Consider the following 13,844-nt stretch of genomic DNA (forward strand, 5'->3'; position numbering starts at 1 on the left):
CAGGTGCTCTGTCCCAGGGAGATGGGGGTTTTATCTATAAGCCCCTGACTGGGGCTGCTGACTTTTTTTAGAGATACCCTGCCCAAAGAAGAGGAATCTAAAGAGGCAGTCTGGCTCTAGCTGCTTTGTTGAGCTGCGGTGGGCTCTGCCCAGTTCTAACTTCCAGGTAGCTTTGTTTACACTGTGAGGGGAAAACCACCTACTCAAGCCTCAGTAATGGCAAACGCCTTTCCCCTCACCAAGCTCAAGCATCCTAGGTCAACTTCAGACTGCTGGGCTGGCAGTGAGAACTTCAAGCCAGTGGACCTTAGCTTGCTGGGCTCTGTGGGGGTGGGATCTGCTGAGTTAGACCACTTGGCTCCCTGGCATCAGCCCCCTTTCCAGGGGAGTGAATGTTTTTGTCTCACTGGTGTTCCAGGTGCCACTTGGGTATGAAAGAAAAACTTCAGCTAGCTCAGTATCTGCCCAAACGGCTGCCCAGTTTTGGGCTTGGAACCCAGTGCCCTGATGGCATAGGCACCCGAAGGAATCTCCTGGCCTGTGAGTTGTGAAGACTGTGGGAAAAGCATAGTATCTGGGCTAGAGTGCACTGTTCCTCAAGGCACAGTCTTTCACAGCTCCCCTTGGGTAGAGGGGGGAGTTTCTCAACCCCTTGTGTTTCCCAGGTGAGGTGATGCCCCACCCTTCTTCCTCTTACCCTCCATGGGCTGCACCCAGTGTCTAACCAGTCACAATGTGGTGAGCCGGGTACGTCAGTTGGAAATACAGAAATCACCCGCCTTCTGCATTGGTGTGGCTGGGAGCCGCAGACCGGACCTGTTCCTATTCAGCCATCTTGCCAGCCGCTCACCCCAGTTTTCATAAATTGTTCTTGTAGGCCCAATTATCATCCCTGTCCATCTTGTTAAGTGTCATGTCTTCTAGATCCCAGCTAACTGTGCCATCTGCTACTCCTTTCTACCCTTCTTTGAGTTCTTCCAACAGTTGGAAATTGCGAGGGACTTTTACTCCTGAGCGCGTGATGGCTGCCGTCTCAGGTGGCTGTTGCTTGAAGGCTGGCCCCTTCTTTCTGTTTTAAATTTTTAAGAAAATATTTTTAGAAGGTAAAACAGTAATAGGAACAAAAAGGCTGCATTTTGATTTTACCTGTTGTGTTTGTTTGATATGTAGGTTTGATTACATACATTTACATTTTCATAGATAATTAATCTCATTTTAAAGTTAAAGTTGAAATATAATCAAATAAGTTTCTAGCTCTTGACTACGAAATTTTAAAAAAGGAGACATGAGAGTTGCATTTTCATTAGAATCACCAGGCTTTCTCTTATCAAAGTTCTGGTTGGACACAATTTCTTTTACAGCCCATGAACCATTTTTAGTCCACATAATTAATTCATTAAACCACACGCCTTTATTGAGAGTCTATTTTATGAAAAACGCTATTAGTTACTTTTATCACAAATCAAATTATACATATATAATATATATTATATATAACATATAATAATATAATCATATATATTATATATAATAATATATATTTATTATTATATATTATATAATATATTTATAATTATATTATTAATATATAATTGTATTACATATGATATATAATTATATATATTTTATAGGCATATAAAATATATAAATTATATAAAACATATATATAATTTATATATACTATTATATAAAAATATATTTAATATATTTATAATATATTTTATATATATTATAATATATATTTATAATATAATTTATATATAATTATATACTATTATATATATTTATAATATAATTTATACATACTATTATATACTATTATATATTTATAATATAATTTATATATACTATTATATATAAATATATTAAATATATTAAATAAATATATTATATATAATAAATATATATTATATAATATATAATAGTATATAATTTATATATATTATTATATATAGTAATATTATATAGTATATATATTAAATATATAATATTATATAGTAATAATAATATATAAATTATATAAATAATATATAAATTATATTATATATTATATAAATTATATAAATATATTATAAATTATATAAATTATATTATAAATTATATAAATAATATATAAATTATATAAATAATAATATTATATAGTAAATATATTAAATATATTTATATATATACTATATAATATTACTATATATAATAATATATATAAATTATATACTATTATATATTATATAATATATATTTATTATATATAATATATTTATTTAATATATTTAATATATTTATATATAAAAATATATTATATTATATATATAATATAAATATATATTATATATATTTATTTAATATATTTATATATATAAATATATTTATATATTTAATATATTTATATATAATAGTATATATAAATTTATATATAATTTATATATAATAGTATATATAAATTATAAATTTATATATATAATTATAAATAAATATATAAAATATATTTAATATATGTAAAAATATATTTAATATAATTATATATTATATACATAAAATTATATATATTTATATATAATATATGAAAATTATATATTATACATAAATTTTTATATAAATTATATGATATATAAATATATAAACAAATATATAAAACATATATTATATATAAATATATAAATAAATATAAGTTAAAAAAATGGTTTGGTAATTTAGAAGAAGGAAAGACTAATACAGATTGAGCTTCAGAAAGGTGAGCATTGAGTTTGGCTGTGAAAGATGGATAGATTCTCTAAAGGCTTAAATATGCTTAGATGTATGACATTACAGGTTAAATCAACCAGCAAATTATATAAATGAAGCCACTTGCACGATTGGGAGATAAAAATAGGCATGCTTACATTTGGGAAATGATACATTTGGCCTGATTAGAGTTCAGAGATTTAATGACAGTATGGCTGGAAGTCAAGTGTGAATGAATTTGCAACAGATTTCCATGCCTTGGTCTGAAATTTAGATTTTTATTGTAAAGGCACTGAGGAACATAGAAGTTGGTTTGAACACAGTGTTGACATGTTCAATGCAGGGCATTCTAGAACTTTAATTAAAACTCAGTGGTCAAATTTATTAAAAAGGAAAGAAAAAAATAGAAATTCTAATAAAATGAAAAAAAAAAGGAAAGAAATATCATGAAGGGAGTTGAGTGGTTATTACAATATTTCCATTGAGAAGTATTAAATGTAGGTGCTTTAAGAGTTGATGGAAAAGATACGTGAAAGCAAAACAAGAATCACACTACCTTTGCATTTGGTGGGTGGGAGTAATTATTGGAATCGATATTACTTAGTGAGAACTAGCTCATTTTAAAACAGTGCTTTGCTTTTTGGGTGGAATAGTTTCTACTTAGCTTGATTGTTAAAATATATATAATGCTACAATATCATTACAAAAATTAATTCTAAGAGTAACAAATTGAAATTTTCTGTTATACCACATGAACATTTTATATTTTTTACAACATTTTATTTGAACTAACTTTGTGATCTAGAAGGCAGGAAAAATACTCATTAAATTATTTTATTTCATTTAGAAGCATGGATAAAATGAAATTGGTGATCTAGTCTATTTTCTTGAATGAAAATTAGTATTAAAGTAATTAGGAGAGGGGCAGAGCAAGATGGCCAAATAGAAGGCTTCACTGATTATCTCTTCTACAGGAACACCACATTTAACAACTATCTACATATAGAAAACAGTTTCATAAGAACCAAAAATCAGGTGAGCATACACAGTATCTGGTTGTAACTTCATATTACTGAAAGGGGCACTGAATAGGTTCGGAAAGACAGTGCTGAATTGCCAACAGCATCCCTCCCCCGTCCCTTGGCAGCAGCTGCATGGTGCTGAGAGAAAATCTATGCCTTTGGGAGAGGGAGAGAGGAGAGCAGTTTTGAGATATTACATTGAACTCAGTGCTGCCCTGTCACAGCAGAAAACAAAACTGGGCTGAACTCAGCTGATGCCTGCCTACAGAGGGAACATATAAAGTAGCCTTAGCAGAAGGTGAGTTACCCATCCCAGTGGTTGGAGCTTGAGTTCTAGCAAACCTTGCCATTGTGGACTAAAGTACTTGGGGCCCTAAATAAACTTGAAAGACCTTCTAGGCCACAAAGACTGCAACTCCTAGGTGAGTCAGAGTGGTGAGCTGGACTTAGAACCAGTGGACTTGGAAGGTACACGACCTACTGAGACAATAGCCTTGGTGGCTAAACGAGTACTTGCACCACTCTTCCGTCAACCCCAGGCTGCAACACTTATGGCTCCAAAAGAGTTTTCTTCCTTTTGCTTGAAGAGAGGAGAGGGAAGAGTAAAGAGGACTTTGTCTTACATTTTGGATACCAGCTCAGCCACTGCAGACAGCAATGTGAGATCTCCCTTCCAGGTCCTAGTTCCCGGACAATATTTCTAGGCAAACACTGGGCCAGAAAGGAACTTGCTGTCTTGAAGGGAAGGGCCTAGTCCTGGCGGGACCCAACACCTGCTGACTAAAGATCCCTTGGGCCTTGAATAACTAGCAGAAATAATTATGGGCCTTGGGGGAAAAGCTGAGACTTTCTGGCTTTAGATGAGACCCAGCACATTCCTAACTGTGGTGGTTGTGGTAAGAGACTCCATCTGCTTGAGAAAAGCACAGAGAAAAGTAAAAGGGTTTTGTCTTGCATCTCAGGTACCAGCTTGGCCACAGGGGTATAGAGCACTAAGTGGACTCTTGGGGTTCTCATTTCAAGGCATTTGGCTCTTGGATGGCATTTCTGGATGCGCTCTGAACCAGAAGGGAGCCCACTTCCCTGAAGTGTGATTTTTAGGCCTGGCATTCACCACAAGCTAAATTAAGAGACCTTGGGCCTTAAATGAACATTAACAGTAGTCTTCAGTACTCATCATGAGCCTGTGGTGGTGGTGGTTACAGGGTGAAACTCCTCTGCCTGTGGAAAGGGAAGGAAATAGTGGAAGGGGCTACATCTCATGGTTTGAGTTCCAGCTCAGCTGCAGTAGAATAGGATACCAGGTAGATGTCTAAGGTTTTTGACTCTAGTCCCTGGCCCCAAGATGGCATCTCTTGATCCACCCAGGGCCCAGGAGAACTCACTGCCCTGAAGAGAAGGACATAAGCCTGATTAACTTCACCAACTGTTGATTATAGAGCACTGGGGCCTTTAGCACACATAGGTGGTAGCCAGGTAGTAGTAACAGTGGGCTTGGGAAAGACCCTGTGCTGTGCTGGCTTCAGGTCTGACCCAGTGCAGTCCCAGTGATGGTGGCCACAGGAGTGCTTGTGTCACTCCATCCACAGCTCTGGTTGGCTCAGCACTGAGAGAGGGACTCCATTTGTTAGGGAGAAAGCAAGAGGAGAGGACAAGAGTCTCTGCCTGGTAATCCAGGGAATTCTTGCAATTATGTTAAGCATCTTCTTTGACCACAATGGAATGAAACTACTAATTAATAATAAGAGGAATTTTGGAAACATACAAACACATCAAAATTAAAAACAATATGCTCCTGAATGACTAGTGGGCCAATAAAGAAATTATGAAAACAATGGAAAAATTTCTTGAAACAAGTGATAATGGGAACAGAACACATCAAAACCTATGGGATACAGTAAAACAGTAGTAAGAGGAAAATTTATGGCTATAAGTGGCTACATTGGAAAAAGGAAAAAAGAGAAAAACTTCACATAAGCAACCTAATTGATGCATATTAAAGAATTACAAAAGCAAGAACAAAACAAGCCCCCAAATTAGTAGAATAAAAGAAATATTATAGATCAGAGAAGACATAAATGAAATTAAAATGAAGAAAACAAGACAAAAGATCAATGAAACAAAAAGTTTGTTTTTTGAAAAGTTAAACAAAACAGACAAACTTTTAGCCAGACCAAGAAAAAATAGTGGACCCAAATGAATAAAATTAGAGGTGGAAAAGGAGAAATTCAAAGGATCATTAGTAGATACTACTAGCAACTACATGCCAATAAATTGGAAAATTTAGAGGAAATGGATGAATACCTAGACACATACAACCTACCAAGATTGAACAATGAAGAAATCCAAAAACTGATCACACTAATGACAATTAATGTGATTTAAGCTATAGTAAAAAGCCATCTTGCAAGGAAAAGCCCAGGACCCAATTGCTTCACTGCTGAATTCTACCAAATGTTTAAAGAACTAATACCAATTCTACTTAAACTATTTCAAAAATTACAGGAGGAGGGAATACTTCCAGTCTCATTTTATGAGGCCAATATTACTCTGATACCAAAACTAGACAAAGACAAATCAAAAAGAAAACTACACTAATACAAGAACACACTAAAGACATTCAGCATGACTAAGTGCGATTTATCCAGGAATGCAAAGATGGTTTAGCATATACAAATCAATCAATTGGAATACATCTACAGAATAGAGGATAAAACCCATATGATCATTTTATTTGATGCTGAAAAAGCATTTGACAGCATTCAGCATAGCTTAATGATAGAAATCATCAAAACACTGGGTATAGAAGGAACATACCTCAAAGTGATAAAAGCCATATATGACAGACTCATAGTTAATATTGCACTGAATGGGGAAAAACTGAAAGCCTTTCCTCCAAGATCTAGAACACATCAAGGATACTCACTTTTACCACTGGTATTCAACACAGTACTGGAATTCCTAGCTAGAACAATTAGACGAGAGAAAAAAAATAAAGGGCATCCAAATTGGAATGGAAGAAGTCATATTATCCTTGTTTGAAGACAATAAGATTTTATATTGGGAAAAACCTAAGACTCCACCAAAAAACACTTAGAACTGATAAACATTTAGTAATGTTGCAGAATACAAATAAACATACAAACATCAATAGTTTTTGTGTATGACAACTACAATCTTAAAAAGAAATCAAGAAAATAATTTTAACAATAGCTACAAATAAAATTAGATACCTAGGAATTAACCAAAGAAATGAAAGATCTCTACAATGAAAACCATAAAACACTGATGGAAGAAGTTGTAAGGCATGAACAAATGGAAAAATATTCCAAGTCCATGGGTTGGAAGAATCAATATTGTTAAAATGCTCATATTACCCAAAGCAAACTACAGATTCAATGTAATCCCTATCAAAATATCAAGAACATTCTTCACAGAAATTTAAAAAATAATTCTAAAATTTACATGGAACCACAAAATACCCAGAATCGTCTAAGTTATCCTGAGCAAAAATAACAAAACTAGAAGAATCACATTACCTGAGTTCAAATTACCCTGCTGAGCAATGGTAACCAAAACAGCATGGTACTGGCAAAAAACAGACACATGGACCAATAGAACATAAGAGAGAACCCAGAAACAAATTGATACACTTACAGTGGACTCATTTTTGACACAGGTTCCAAGAACATAAGCTGGGGAAGAGATAGTCTCTTCAATAAATGGTGCTGGGAAAACCGAATATCCATATGCAGAAGAATGAAACTAGACCCCTACCTTTTGTCATATGCAAAAATCAAATCAAAATGGATTGCAGACTTAAATCAAAGAAATTCAAACTATGAAACTGCTACAAGAAAACGTTGGAGAAAATCTCCAGGTCATTGCTCTGGGCAAAAACTTCTTGAGTAATAATCCACAGGCACAGACAACCAAACCAAAAATGAACAAATGGGACCACATAAAGTTAAAAAGCATCTGCACAGCAAGGAAAACAATGAAGTGAAAAGACAACTCACACAATGGAAGAAAATATTTGCAAACTGCCCATCTGACAAAGGATTAATAACCAGAAGATATAAAGTGCTCAAACAACTCTATAGGAAAAAAATGTAATAATCTGTTTTAAAAATAGGCAAAAGATTTTAATAGACATTTCTCAAAAGAGGATGTATAAATGCCAGACATATGAAAAACTCCTTAATATCATTCTCATAAGAGAAATGTTAGTCAAAACTACAATGAGATACCAGTCAAATAGAAAATATAATATTTTGAAATAATAACAATGGATACAATTACATGTTTATGCAGTGGCAATTCTATTAAGCTATATTGATATTAATAGAGATTTTTAGGCTATTTTCAGATAAAATATATTTCTTTAGAAAAATCTCATTATAGATCTCAGATGACTCAGTCTTTTAGTTGGAGACAAACCTAGTAAGGATTTATTAATCTGGGAATGCTTGTTATTGATGCTTTGTTTCTGGGGTACAGATCATATATTTTGTGGGATGCATATTAATAGCAATTGATGGCCTAGAAAATACTAATTTAAAAGTTTGCATTTTTGAAACATATATATATATATTAAGATCTTTTAGGGCTTCTTATTTTTTTTATTTCAATAATTTTTTGGGATCAGGTGGTTTTTGGTTACATGGATTAGTTCTTTAGTGGTGATTGCTGAGGTTTTTGGTGCATGCAAAACCTGAGCAGTGTGTGAGTTAATTTTCTGCTAGTCTTATGGCCATGATGATGTGATTCTCATTTCCCCTCATCTTCAGGCATTCCAATTTGAAAGTCATTCAGAAAGAAGTTCAATGAATGTGGAATCAATGCGAACTAAGTTTTAATAAGTTATCCTGAGCAAAAATAACAAAACTGGAAGAATCACATTACCTGAGTTATCCTGAGCAAGATCTTGATTAATATTAGTGAATTGTTTTAGAAAAACAATGAGAAATATGAATTTGGGAGGATAAGGGGTCGAAGTTAAGGAGCTATAATCTCTGATGTGGAAATGTGCTTCCTAAAGTTTCCCATCTTTTGAAAGTGTATATTACTTTTGCCAGAAAAAATGTTGTAAAATGTGTCTGAAAACAAACACACACAAAAAAACAAAACTACAAAAATCAGCACAAGAGAAAGTGCTAAGTTGTTCATAAGATTTTAGATCACCTCCCTTCTAAGTTCTGTAAATTTAAATAGGACCCCCTTATTGTATGAAGAAATTCTAAGTGCATGAATTTAAAAAATACAAAAGAATAACTTGGTTGCTTTCATTTAGCATAAAACTGGCTTAATTTTTAAAATGATATAAGCACCTATATTTGTGTAAATTGTAGCAGAAAATACTTTTCTAGTATGTAAGATTTATATAATGATCATTATTTTTTCATAAAAGACTAATCTTAATCACATGACAATATTCGGAACTCATCTTAAATTGTCTCTATTGAAATTGAGCCTCTTCTGTCATGCTTGTTTTGTTGCAGGCTCTCGTCAGCCATTCCTTTCAGGTGGTTTGCCTGTTCTGCGCAGGTAAATTAGGCATATGTGTATCTGACAGCTAAATAATATAGCTGCACAGGGAATGTTTTATTATTCTCCTTGTGTTTGCAGCTTGAAAGTTACTTGCATATCTAAAGATCATGCAGGGGTTTTATTTTCCAGCTGCCTGTGTCCCTGGGGTTGTTTCTACCTTTGTTTCCTCTTTGTTTCCTCTTGCTGTTGGTTTTGAGTAAAGGTCAGTGAAGTGAATGAGGAAAAATACAGAATAGCATGTGAAGCCCTTCTCCTCCTTCCTTCTCTCCAGAAATCTTTTGATACTGAATCATAAAAGAATTCCTTCTGTACATAGTATTTCCTACTTCTATTTTATAATTAGCAACTATGAAAAAATGATATTGATCACTGTGTTAGAATAATTTAAAATGTTAAAATACATGTTCAAACCTGCAATCTGAGTAAAAAAAGAAGGAACTAAAAAAAGCATTAATTGACTTTTTAATATTTTGTTTTTGTATTTAAAGACTAGTTTTTCCATATTAGAATTTATGTTTTTTGGTGTTTATGACTGACTTCTAAAATAGCTTTAAGGTGAGTGACATATAAACATGCAATATACCTCCAATATGAATATAAGAAAATATTTTGCGTTTCAGAGAGTAACATGTACCCCATTTTTAATGGTATTGGTCTATAGTTTGTTTGCTTTCTGGAGAGAAATATACAGAAGAGGGTGTATTCACATGTTCATTAACCATGAGCAATGACCTAATATAAGTATTAATGTTGTACTATTATAATTATTGCTAAACATGGTTCACAATTTGGCATAATACGAAATACCAATAAAAGCAACTTGTCATATTTGTTGTGCTATGTCTGTTGACAATATATTCTCCAAATGGTTTTTTAGTTTTATGTATGTAATTCTGATGCTGATTTAATAGTGGTTTCTGGGCTTCATCTTCCTGCTCCTGTTTCAGGCTTCTTAGAAATTTTATCTCTATAAATAAATGAGGGCAGTGTTTTTAAAATTTGGATCAGCTCATGTCATTGCCATTACTTCCTTCAATGATTTCCCATCACATATAGAATAAAAACTCAACCTCCTTGTCCTTTTAGTTTGTAGATGGGAATAATGCAGTTAATAAAAAAACCTGATTTTTTGTTGTTGTTGTTGTTGTGTCTCTGCCAGGCTTTGGTATCAGGATGATGCTGGCCTCATAAAATGAGTTAGGGAGGATTCTCTGTTTTTCCATTTATTGGAATACTTTCAGAAGGAATGCTACCAACTCCTCTTTCTACCTCTAGTAGAATTCGGCTGTGAATCCGTCTGGTCCTGGACTTTTTTTGGATGGTAGGCTATTAATTATTGTGTCAATTTCAGAGCCTGTTACTAGTCTATTCAGAGATTCAACTTCTTCCTGGTTTAGTGTTGGGAGGGTGTATGTGTCCAGGAATTCATTCATTTCTTCTAGATTTTCTAGTTTGTTTGCGCAGAGGTGTTTATAGTATTCTCTGATGGTAGTTTGTATTTCTGTGGGATCAGTGGTGATATCCCCTTTATCATTTTTTATTGAATCTATTTGATTCTTATCTCTTTTCTTCTTTATTAGTCTTGCTAGTGGTCTGTCAATTTTGTTGATCTTCTCAAAACACTAGCTCCCGATTCATTGATTTTTTGAAGGGTTTTTTTGTGTCTCTATCTCCTTCAGTGCTGCTCTCATCATAGTTATTTCTTGCCTTCTGTTAGCTTTTGAATTTGTTTGCTGTTGCTTTTCTAGTTCTTTTAATTGTGATGTTAGCATGTTGATTTTAGATCTTTCCTGCTTTCTCCTGTGGGCATTTGGTGTTATAAATTTCCCACTACACACTACCTTAAATGTATTCCAGAGATTCTGGAACATTGTGTCTTTGTTCTCATTGGTTTCAAAGAACATCTTTATTACTGCTTTAATTTTTTTATGTACCCAGTAGTCATTCAGGAGCAGGTTTTTCAGTTTCCATGTAGTTGTGTGGTTTTGAGTGAGTTTCTTAATCCTGAGTTCTAGTTTGATAGCACTGTGGTCTGAGAGACAGTTTGTTGTGGTTTCTGTTCTTTTACATTTGCTGAGGAGTGCTTTCCTTCCAACTATGTGGTCAATTTTGGAATAAGGGCTATGTGGTGCTGAGAAGAAAGTATATTCTGTTGATTTGGGGTGGAGAGTTCTGTAGATGTCTATTAGGTCTGCTTTTAGACCAATATCCCTCATGAACATTGACGCGAAAATCCTCAATAAAATACTGGCAAACCGAATCCAGCAGCACATCAAAAAGCTAATCCACCACGATCAAGTTGGCTTCATCCCTGGGATGCAAGGCTTGTTCAACATATGCAAATCAATAAATGTAATCCATCACATAAACAGAGCCAATGACAAAACCCACATGATTATCTTAATAGATGCAGAAAAGGCCTTTGACAAAATTTAAAAGCCCTTCATGCTAAAAAATCTTAATAAACTAGGTATTGATGGAATATATCTCAAAATAATAAGAACTATCTATGACAAACCCACAGCCAATATCTTACTGACTGGGCCAAAACTGGAAGCATTCCCTTTGAAAATCAGCACAAGACAGGGATGCCCTCTCTCACCACTCCTATTCAACATAGTGTTGGAATCTCTGTCCAGAGCAATCGCGCAAGAGAGATAAATAAAGGATATTCAATTAGGAAAAGAGAAAGTCAAATTGTCCCTGTTTACAGATGACATGATTGTATATTTAGAAAACCCCATTGTCTCAGCCCCAAATCTGCTTAAGCTGATAAGCAACTTCAGCAAAGTCTCAAGATACAAAATCAATGTGCAAAAATCACAAGCATTTCTAAACACCAATAACAGAAAAACAGAGAGCCAAATCATGAGTGAACTCCCATTCACAATTGCTACTAAGGGAATAAAATACCTAGGAATCCAACTTTCAAGGGATGTGAAGGACCTCTTCAAGGAGAACTACAAACCACTGCTCAGTGAAATAAAAGAGGACACAAACAAATGGAAGAATATTCCATGCTCATGGATAGGAAGTATCAATATCATGAAAATGACCATACTGCCCAAGGTAATTTATAGATTCATTGCTATCCCCATCAAGCTACCAATGACTTTCTTTACATAATTGGAAAAAAATACTCTAAAGTTCATATAGAACAAAAAAAGAGCTTACATTGCCAAGACAATCCTAAGCCAAAAGAACAAGTTGCAGGCATCACGCTACCTGACTTCAAACTATACTACAAGGCTACAGTAATCAAAACAGCATAGTACTGGTACCAAAACAGATACATAGACCAATGGAACAGAACAGAGGCCTCAGAAGTAACATCACACATCTACAACCATCTCATCTTTGACAAACCTGACAAAAACAAGCAATGGGGAAAGGATCCCCTATTTAATAAATGGTGTTGGGAAAACTGGCTAGCCATATGTAGAAAGCTGAAACTGGATCCCTTCCTCACACCTTATACAAAAATTAATTCAAGATGGATTAAAGACTTAAGTGTTAGACCTGGAACCATAAAATTCCTAGAAGAAAACCTAGGCAATACCATTCAGGACATAGGCATGGGCAAGGACTTCATGACTAAAACATCAAAAGCAATGGCAACAAAAGCCAAAATTGACAAATGGGATCTAACTAAACTAAAGAGCTTCTGCACAGCAAAAGAAACTACCATCAGTGAACAGGTAACCTACAAAATGGGAAAACATTTTTGCAATCTACCCATCTGACAAAAGGCTAATATCCAGAATCCACAAAGAACCTTAACAAATTTGCAAGAAAAAAAGCAAACAACCCCATCAAAAAGTGGGCAAAGGGTATGAACAGACAGTTCTCAAAAGAACACATTTATGCAGCCAACAGACAATGAAAAAATGTTCATCATCACTGGTCACCAGAGAAATGCAAATCAAAACCACAATGAGATACCATCTAACACCAGTTAGAATGGCGATCATTAAAAAGTCAGGAAACTACAGATGCTGGAGAGGATGTGGAGAAATAGGAACACTTTTACTCTGTTGGTGGGAGTGTAAATTAGTTCAACCATTGTGGAAGACAGTGTGGTCATTCCTCCAAGATCTAGAACTAGAAATACTGTTTGACCTAGCTATCCCATTACTGGATATATACCCAAAGGATTGTAAATCAAGCTACTGTAAAGACACATGTATACATATGTTTATTGCGACACTATTCACAATAGCAAAGACTTGGAATCAACCCAAATGTACATCAATGAGAGACTGGTTTAAGAAAATGTGGTACATATATACCATGGAATACTATGCAGCCTTTAGAAAGGATGAGTTCGTGTCCTTTGCAGGGACATGGATGAAGCTGGAAACCATCATTCTCAGCAAACTATCACAAGAAAACCAAACACCACATTTTCTCACTCATAGGTGGGAATTGCACAATGAGAACACTTGGACACAGGGAGGGGAACATCACACACGGGGGCCTGTCATGGGGTGGGGATAGCATTAGGAGAAATACTCAATGTAAATGATGAGTTAATGGGTGCAGCAAACTAAC

General features: G+C 34.3%; 1 pseudogene; it reads left to right on the plus strand.

Moving 5' to 3' along the window:
- Positions 1 to 431: 431 nt before the first annotated feature.
- The window catches only part of LOC102133061 (YTH domain-containing family protein 1 pseudogene), a 32,520-nt pseudogene continuing 19,107 nt past the window's right edge, over positions 432 to 13,844 (plus strand).

This window comes from Macaca fascicularis, chromosome 6 (genome assembly GCF_037993035.2).
Source record: "Macaca fascicularis isolate 582-1 chromosome 6, T2T-MFA8v1.1".
NCBI classification, from domain to species: Eukaryota; Metazoa; Chordata; class Mammalia; order Primates; family Cercopithecidae; genus Macaca; species Macaca fascicularis.